Here is an 8,861-nt window from a genome sequence, read left to right as displayed (position 1 = left end):
GTCCAAACTGATCCAGTCCAATGTGAGTCCATTACAAATGGACCTTGTCCAATCCAATCCAATGAATATTTTGGATCAATCCAATTCAATGTATGAACCATCAATTTTGTTTAAATTCGTTTTAATTTAGGTTGGTTCCAATTCAAACTTGGTCCACTGGCACACCGGTATTCTTATCTTTTATCAATGGATCAGATATTGGCTCAATCCAATCCAATATAAATTCTTGCAGATGAATCAGGTCCAATCCAATTCAATAAATACTTTAAACCATTAAGTCTGGACTAGTCCAATTCAATATACCTTATTGGTCTTTCCAAACTATCCAAATTGATTTTGATTTGGATAGAGTCCAGATCTGTTCCTCACATAATACACCTCACGGCCACATCCCATTGTGTATTGAAAACAACTCCCATGAATAATAACGCAAAAGTACAGGAAATGTTCTCGATGCATGGTAGGATGTGCCTGTGAGGTTGGTGTGAGATACAGATCTGGACTCCCCAAGACTGGTCCATTGACACCCCTACTTAGGGGAGTTCGAACAACCCCTTGCAACCTTGCATTGGGAATATCTTCCATGAAATAAATCACTTAAGTTACGGATATATTGTCAACGTAAGGCTGTAAGGGCTGTTGGAACGGGCTTTGCTCTGCATAGTGGCCAGGGAGTATCCACATCCTCACCAACCACGCGAATATCTCATCTCCGGATAGAGTAGGCTCTGCGGCCGTCCAAGGGCAGGAGTTGGGGGGGTCCTGTTGCCATGCAACAACACTGGGCAGCCCGTATTTATTGATTAAATTCTTCTCATTTAATAAGTGGGGCAACTCGTTAGTTTGCACATCAACATCCCACCAACATTCGCGGGAATTTTGTGTACTTCTATTGTTTGCGAGATCATGATTTAGTAGTTGGTACTCGGTGCTTCATCTCCAAGAAAAGCAGTTCTGAAAATACAATCAATCACTCAGTGCGTCTACGTTAGCCACCTAAACGTCGAACTACGTACTATAAGCTTCGGTATGGTGGAACTGGAAAGAAATGGATGAGAGAAATTCTTATAAATTTCAGAAATACATAAGTAAGGAGTGTAGTAGGGGGGTTGGTTACTTTGGTAACTGGTAAGGACCGCCTCACCTGCTCATTTTGAGAATGGGGCGTGGAATACTGGAGGGAATTGTAATAAAACCAATCCTTTTTAAGTGAAGAATCAGAGATGAGAGGTACAGAGTGGGAACTCAGGACCCACCAAGTAGAAGAGGTTGAGAAAGCAAGCAAGGAGGGAGAGAAGAAGTTTGGGCCTTAGATGTGACCAGAGCCATGTTGATGAGAGACATGATGCACACCCTGGGTCCCAATGAGACTGTGTCCATTGGTGTTTGCCGGGACCCATCGATCCTGGAATGATTTGTCGATGGCTGTACTAAGCATGAACACAGGACTTTGACGATCCCAAAGTCTCCGCTACAACTGAGCCACAATAGGTAAAAACGGGACGGTGACTCAACCCGATTTCTCGTTTTCCAACTTCTGAAGTTCTAATACGAGTTCCTAGAGATGGAAATTAGAAATAAAAAGAACAGAATGAGAAAGAGAACACATGAGATGAAGTCGCTGGAGACTGCAATCAATAATATAGTTCACTAGTTCTGGATCTAGAAGAACTACATGCACCAATCAGAATGTAGAAGACCTTGATCTAGGTTTCACCTACAGAAATTATTCAGGCATTGCATCCCCGATTGGCCCCTTGCGTTGACTCATCATCTAAGTGACAGAATCAATCAGACATACTAGGGAAGACCCAAACTCCCTCAATTGAATGCTTTCCAACTTGATTGATCAATATAAACTTAAAACTAATTTAGGTTTCCATTAGGGTTGTGAATGGACTCTGGAAGTTCGATACCCGATCTGATAAAAAAAAATTATTTTGTATGTGTGCATGTGTATATATAGTGATATTATATACAAATTATATAAAGTATATAACTGATAAATTTAGTATTTTATATTTACATACATTTGGCTGAATTTTCACATAATTGCTCAGACCCATTTATTTCTGATGATGGGTAATTTGCTCCTCCAATGATATCATGACATGTGGCATTGAAGAACAATAGAGTGATATCTCGACACCACATAAACAAAACCCATGAGAACTTTGAATACTCACAACTGCCTCGATGACCTCAGCATCACTCTGGAAGGCCGAACTGTGAACAGCCAGGCAAGACCTCAAGTCGGCGTAAGAAGCGACTTGCTTCCACTGTTTTGACTCGACTCTGGTTAGCAACTTGCCTGATGTGCTGAGCGGCCTCCCCCTGCTTGGTTCGGGCGGGATTGGATAAACGTTACCTGCTTACGCGGAGTCCACCTCTAGGTGTGAAACCACCTCCAAACCAGACGAGTCGTAGATCTTGAACGTGTTTTTCACCTATATAAAGGCCTCACCTCTAGCCTCACAAGGTACACGCGATTTAGCTCTCGAAATTCTCTAGCTCTCTTGTTTTCTTGCAATCAAATTCCACTTCACTGACTTAAGCATTGGAGTGCCCACCTCGGGTAAAGCAACGCGGACACTCTAATAATCACTTTCTTCAAGCTTGATCAAGCGACCTATTAGTCCAACATTCGAGCTGTCTACCAACAGGGAGCACCAAATCGTGCATCATCAATTGGTGTCGTCTGTGAGAACCACTACACAAAAGCCTTGTTCTCATACTCTCTTTCTCTCTAACTATATCTTTGATGGCATCATTCAACAACACCCCCGGTCAACAATGTCAACAACACACACGTTGATGGAGCAGTCATAGGGGGTAGGACCAGCACGCCATGCGCAATAAGGTCCCCTCTATTACTATCGGGCAGTTCACCGTACCCCTAACTTTACCAGGCATCCTTGTCACGCAGAACCCTAACCACCCTCTACCCATCGAGAATGCGCCTCTTCCACTAGTTGAGCCCTTCGTGGTTCTCATTAAAATTGATGGTTGCCAGTTCAACAAGTTAGTGCAGTTTGTCCACGGGATTGATCTGTAGATGAGAACATGGGAAGGTCATTTTGCTACATTAGCAAGGATGCAACAGCAACACCAACAACAGCAAGCTGTAAGGCAGAACGTCAACCGGAATCAGCAGCCCGGACACCAGAACCAAAATCAAGTATCGGACCCACCTCGCTGTCACAATGACCAGAACTAGGTTCTTGCCATGGAATCAACACGAGCTGTGATGTTCGAGGCCACAGCTCCATTGAGGGGTTCGGGAAGGCGTCGTAGATGTGCACACCGTAATGTAGGGAGGAGCCGCCTCGCCCTGAATGACAATGAGGAGGCAGAAAAGAAAGAAGAAGAAAAGGAGGCGAGCCAAACCGCCACTTCATCAGCACAACCGGTGACCCGCACTTCGCCACTAGTCGTGAAAATCCTCATGGCCCCACGACCTAAGGACTTTAAGGCCCCTAGCCTGGAATCTTATGGCAGAACAACCGACCCGGTTGACTATCTCGACAACTTCTAGGCCCTAATGCAACTACACAGGGTCAATAGTTGAGCCAAGAGGGGAGAAATCCTAATGTAGATAAAGATGGCCACCTAGGCTGATAGGAGACCCCGCCAACACGAACCTAGAAAAATACTGCCACTTCCACCGGGATATCAGCCATGATACCGAAAACTGTCGTAACCTCAAGGACGAAATTGAGGAGCTGATCCGTTGAGGTTACTTGAAGCAGTTCAAGCAAGAAGCTTGTTGTCGACCTACCAACCAGCCCAGAGAAGCACCGTAGTCGAGCAAGGATTAGAGTAGGAACCAACCTCCCTGAAACACACCACTAAAAAAGTGGCCCATCCGTGCTGTAATCAACATGATCATGGGTGGGTCCGTTGTGGCAGGATGCAGCACCATAGCTGGAAAGAACTCAATCTGGGAGCTCGTGCATGAGGACAAGAATCCGCCTAAGCACTCTCGCATGGAGGAAGTAATCTATTTCACTGAGGATGACGTTCGCGGGATCCAATATTTGCATGATGACGTCCTCATGGTCATGTAGATAAACGACTTCGAGGTAAAGTGAATTCTAGTCAACACCAGCAACTCGACGAATATCTTCCTAGAGTCGTTCGAGCGAATGGAGCTGGAGAAGGACCTCCTATCAATCGACGTCTCTCTGGTCGGATTCAGTGGAGAAGTAGTTCGGCCTTTAGGCCGAATAAGAGTGCCAGTAACAGCGGGCTTGCCACCGAACCAGGTGCACTTCGACCACAACATCTTAGTGGTTACGACTCCCTCACCCTACAATGCTATCTTGGGCCGACCGATCCTGCATACACTCAGAGACGTGGGTTGACCGATCTACACACACTCTCAGATTAGCTCGAGTTGAGGAAGTGTTATGTGGTCGCGCTCAAAGGGAAGGGAAAGCAAGTTGCCGATGTCGACTTAGAGCTACTCCTAGAGAACGGTGGCGAGAGAGCTTGCCTCATGAAGACACTATCCTGGTGTCGGTCTCAAATACTAACCCCGCGAAGACAATGCAAATCGAAGCCCACCTCATGGAACCATTGCACTCTAAACTAGTAAATTTTTTAATTAATAATTTAAATGTTTTTGCTTGGTCGACAGTAGAAATGCCCAACATAGACCCCTTTGTTATAACTCATAGGCTAAATGTTGACTCTTTAGTTAGACCAATCCCGTAAAGGAAAAGGAATCTCGCTCAAGAGCAATGGAGGATAGTGGATGAGGAGGTAGGGAAGCCCCTCGCAGCGGACTTCGTTAAAGAGGTCCAGTACCCAAGTTGGATTGCAAATCTAGTGCTCGTGAAGAAGGCCAACGGCAAATGGCACATGTGTGTTGACTACACCAACCTCAACAGAGCCTGCCCAAAGGACAACTTCTCACTCCCTAGGATAGACCGCCTGGTAAACACGACCTTGGGGTTCAAGTTGTTGAGCTTCATGAATGCTTACTCCGATTACAACTAATCCAGATGGATCTAGCCGATCAGGAAAAAACCACTTTTGTAACTAAAATGGGATTGTACTATTAAAAAGTTATGCCTTTTGGTTTAAAAAACACTGGAGTGGCCTACCATTGCCTTGTAAATAAAGTATTTTCTGATTTAATTCGAAATAAAATAGAAGCTTATGTCGATGATATGGTTGTGAAAACCTAGTTTTCAAATTCTCTAATTTCCAACCTAAATTGCGTTTTTGATATTTTAAGAAAGTACAACATGAAGCTCAACTTGAACAAGTGCGTCTTCGAGGTCACGTTTGGCATGTTCCTTAAGTACATAGTGAACCGATGTGGCATTGAAGCCAAGCTAGACAAAATCTAGGCATTCCTAGATATGAGACCCCCTAGGTCGATTAAAGAGGTCCAAAGGCTAACAGGCCGAATAGCCGCCCCAAACAGGTTTATGTCTAAGTCGGCTAGGTGGGCATTCTGTTCATTAAATCCATAAAAAAGAACAAGACTTTGAGAGGACGAAGAGTGCCAACTCGTGTTTGACGAGTTGAAAAGGTACTTGCGCTCACCACCCATGCTAACTAGGCCAAAGCCTAGAGACGAGTTAAAACTTTACCTCTCAGTGAGTGACGAGGTAGTCAGCTCAATCTTAATACGCAAGGTGGACAGGGTGCAGCGACCTGTCTACTACATAAGTAAAGTCCTACATGCTGCCGAGATGAGGTACCTGAATATCGAAAAGATGGCCTTCTCGCTAGTGCTAGCAGCTTGTAAATTGTGCCCTTACTTTTAGGCCCATACCATTGTGGTCCTAACCGATCGACCTCTGAGGCAAGTCCTTCAGAAGCTCGAGGTCGTGACAAATTTCGTCACCAAGTGCATGTTTAGCACGTCGACCCCTGAAGTAGTTAAAATCGTTACCATCTCGGAGGCATCTACCAGTGCAACACCTGACTCGACTTGAGACGAGGAGCCCTGGATCCTTCATGTGGATGGCTCGTCCAACCAATGCGGAAGCGGAGGTGGGCTATTCCTCTATGGACCTAGCGAAGTAAAGCTGGAGTACGCTCTCCGATTCGCGTTCCGAGCTTCGAATAATGAAGCTGGGTATGAGGCATTGATAACTGGCTATCGTTGGCAAAGGAGGTCAACGCAAAACATTTCATGGTGTGAAGCGACTCCCAATTAGTGGTGAACCAAGTCAATCGCAATATGAGGCTCGGGGGCCCGCTATGTTGGCATACTTGGCCAAGGTTAGAGAGCTCCTGCCGGACTTGCACTCTTTGTACACCCAGTAAGTTCTGAGGTCTAAGAACATTGAAGCCAATGCGCTCTCGAAGTTGGACGATGTAACGGACATCATGAGGAGAACAATGTACATTGAAGACCTACCACGACCTAGCATAGAAAGGGTGGCAGAAGAGGCCGCTCTTGTTTTCGCTACTAAACTGATTTAGATCGACCCGCTCGTTGGCTATCTATGCCACAAGACCATACCAGGAGAACGCAACATAGCTCTGAGGGTAGAGCGGTAGTCAGGTCGCTATGTTATCATTGGCGAGCAGCTGTATCGCAGATCGTTCAAGCTCCACCTACTTGCACTGCTTGTGACCAACAAAAGCGAACCAAGTGCAACGTACAATCCATGAAGGTCTACGGAGGACACTTGGGGGGTTGGGCATTGGCCAAGAAAACTATAAGACAAGGCTACTACTGGCCCACAATGAAGGCAAACGTAGTGGAGTTAGTTTAGAAGTGCGACAAGTGTTAGCAACACACTAACATACCACATTAGCCTTCCGCCGACTTGAGGCACCTCAGGAGCCTATGGCCATTTGCATAGTGGGGGATAGATATCCTTGGTCCCTTCCCACCTGTGACCAGTCAGAAGAGGTTCTTGGTGGTCATGGTGGACTATTTTACCAAGTGGGTGGAAGTTGAGCCGCTGGTATCCATCACAACTCGCAATGTCTATCATTTCTTTTGGAGGAATACTGTTTGCAGATTCAGACTTCCTAAGGTATTGATATTGGACAATGGAAAATAGTTTGAAGACATCAAGTTCCAGAACTGGTGTATTAAGATGAGAATCCAATAGAACTTCACCTCAGTGGCCCACCCCCAAGCAAACGGTCAGGCCAAAGTGGCGAACAGGGCAATCCTCGTGGGCTAAAAGCTCGGCTTTCTCGAGCTAAGGGTTTATGGGTGGACAAGTTGACCAGTGTTCTCTAGGCATACCAAACTACTATCAAGACGACGACTAGCGAGACTCCTTTCAACTTGATGTATGAGACGAAAGTTGTTGTCCCAACCGAGATTGAAGTGTCGACCTTGTGGTTCGAGACGTACGACCAGGAGGCTAACGATGACGAGTTATGGACTAACCTCGACCTAGTGAAGGGGGTCTGTAACTTAGCCTACATTCGAACTACGGCATACCAACAATGGGTAGCTTGGTACTACAACGCCTGGTTAAGAGACACCAATTTCAAGTTAGTGACCTGGTACTCAAGAAGGTTATGGTACTTGAGCACAACGTATGAAAGCTAGGTCTGAACTGAGAAAGCTCCTACAAAGTACTTAAGCTGCTCAGTGAAGGCACGTATGAGCTCGAAATGTTGGACGGGAGGCAAGTACCCCATGCACGGAATGTTGATAATTTAAGGGGATATTACTTATGAGGAGTTCAAAAGTTTCGAGTTGTGTATGCGAGAACAAAAGTATAGACCACCCGCTATGATGACCTAATCAAACAAAAAAAAGGAAGCCAAACTGCTTTTAGCTCCAAGGTGAGAAAGAGGGGCACAATATATGCAAAAAAGCCAGTTCCATTGAGTAATGCAAAGTACATCGTACATCATTACTAAACAAAGAAGAAAAAGAAGTAGATCTTTCTGAGATTGTCGGGTTTGGAGGCTTGGCGTATACAGGGGGTCCAAGAGAAAAAAGGCAAGAAGTTCAAATGTCTTCAGGCTCCTTAATGCCCATATCATTGACTCCATTGTTGCTAGTACCAGCTCCGTCGTTGGCGCCACCCTTAACGTCCCCGATGACCTCGTCTTCCTCCTCGGAGTCAAGCTCCTGATCAGCCTGAGTCATCATCTCGTTGGTGCACACTAAACTCTTTAGCTTGGCCAGGTCAAAGTCAAGGCACACCGAGACCACCAGCATCTGGCATAGTTTGATACCCTTATGGAAAGCGCCTGCCCCGAACTCCTCCCTCTCCTTCAAAAAGTCAGGCAAAGTCTTGAAGTCCTCAATAACTCGGACCTTAGCAGCACAAATGTCGTTAAGGAGTTCCCCTTGAAACTTAGCAAGCTCGGCTTCCTTCTCTCGTGACTCGCAGCCTTTGGCTTCTAGCTCGTCGGTCAACTTCGCAATGGTGCTCGCCAGGTCGGCACTGTGACTTTGCTCCTGGACAATCTTGGCCTTCAAGTCATGGACAAGATGGCTAACTCGTTATAGGCAAGGTCAGTGCTCTATCACCTCTTCATCAAGAGCTTGGGTTTTAGCAGCTCCCCTTTTGAATTGCCCCAACAGTGTGTGGGACATGGTGTTTGTATGAGGAAAAAGAAACGGTGTATAGCATGCTAAAATTTAGCTAAGTATGAAGAAAGAAGTTGGGTACATACCACTAGGAGGCAATGCATAAGCTTCCTGCCTAGTTCACTGGGACGCAACTCCTAAAGCTCTGTGACCTCCTCTAGAAGAATGGGCTCCTTGCTCTTTACTAGGGCAGTCCGAAAGTCTATGATGGTGTGCTTCTCCTTGGAAGTGGCCTCAATGTCCGAAGTACTAGTCGCCCTGACCTTGAGCTGTGGAAGGCTCTTTGGAAGTCCAGGTGGCCTCGGGTTTGAGTGAGGTCCTCTCTAGC

Source organism: Nelumbo lutea, chromosome 3, assembly GCF_056320005.1.
Source record: "Nelumbo lutea isolate HS-2025 chromosome 3, American lotus-T2T, whole genome shotgun sequence".
Classification (NCBI taxonomy): Eukaryota; Viridiplantae; Streptophyta; class Magnoliopsida; order Proteales; family Nelumbonaceae; genus Nelumbo; species Nelumbo lutea.
Note: the sequence above shows the minus strand (reverse complement) of the source record.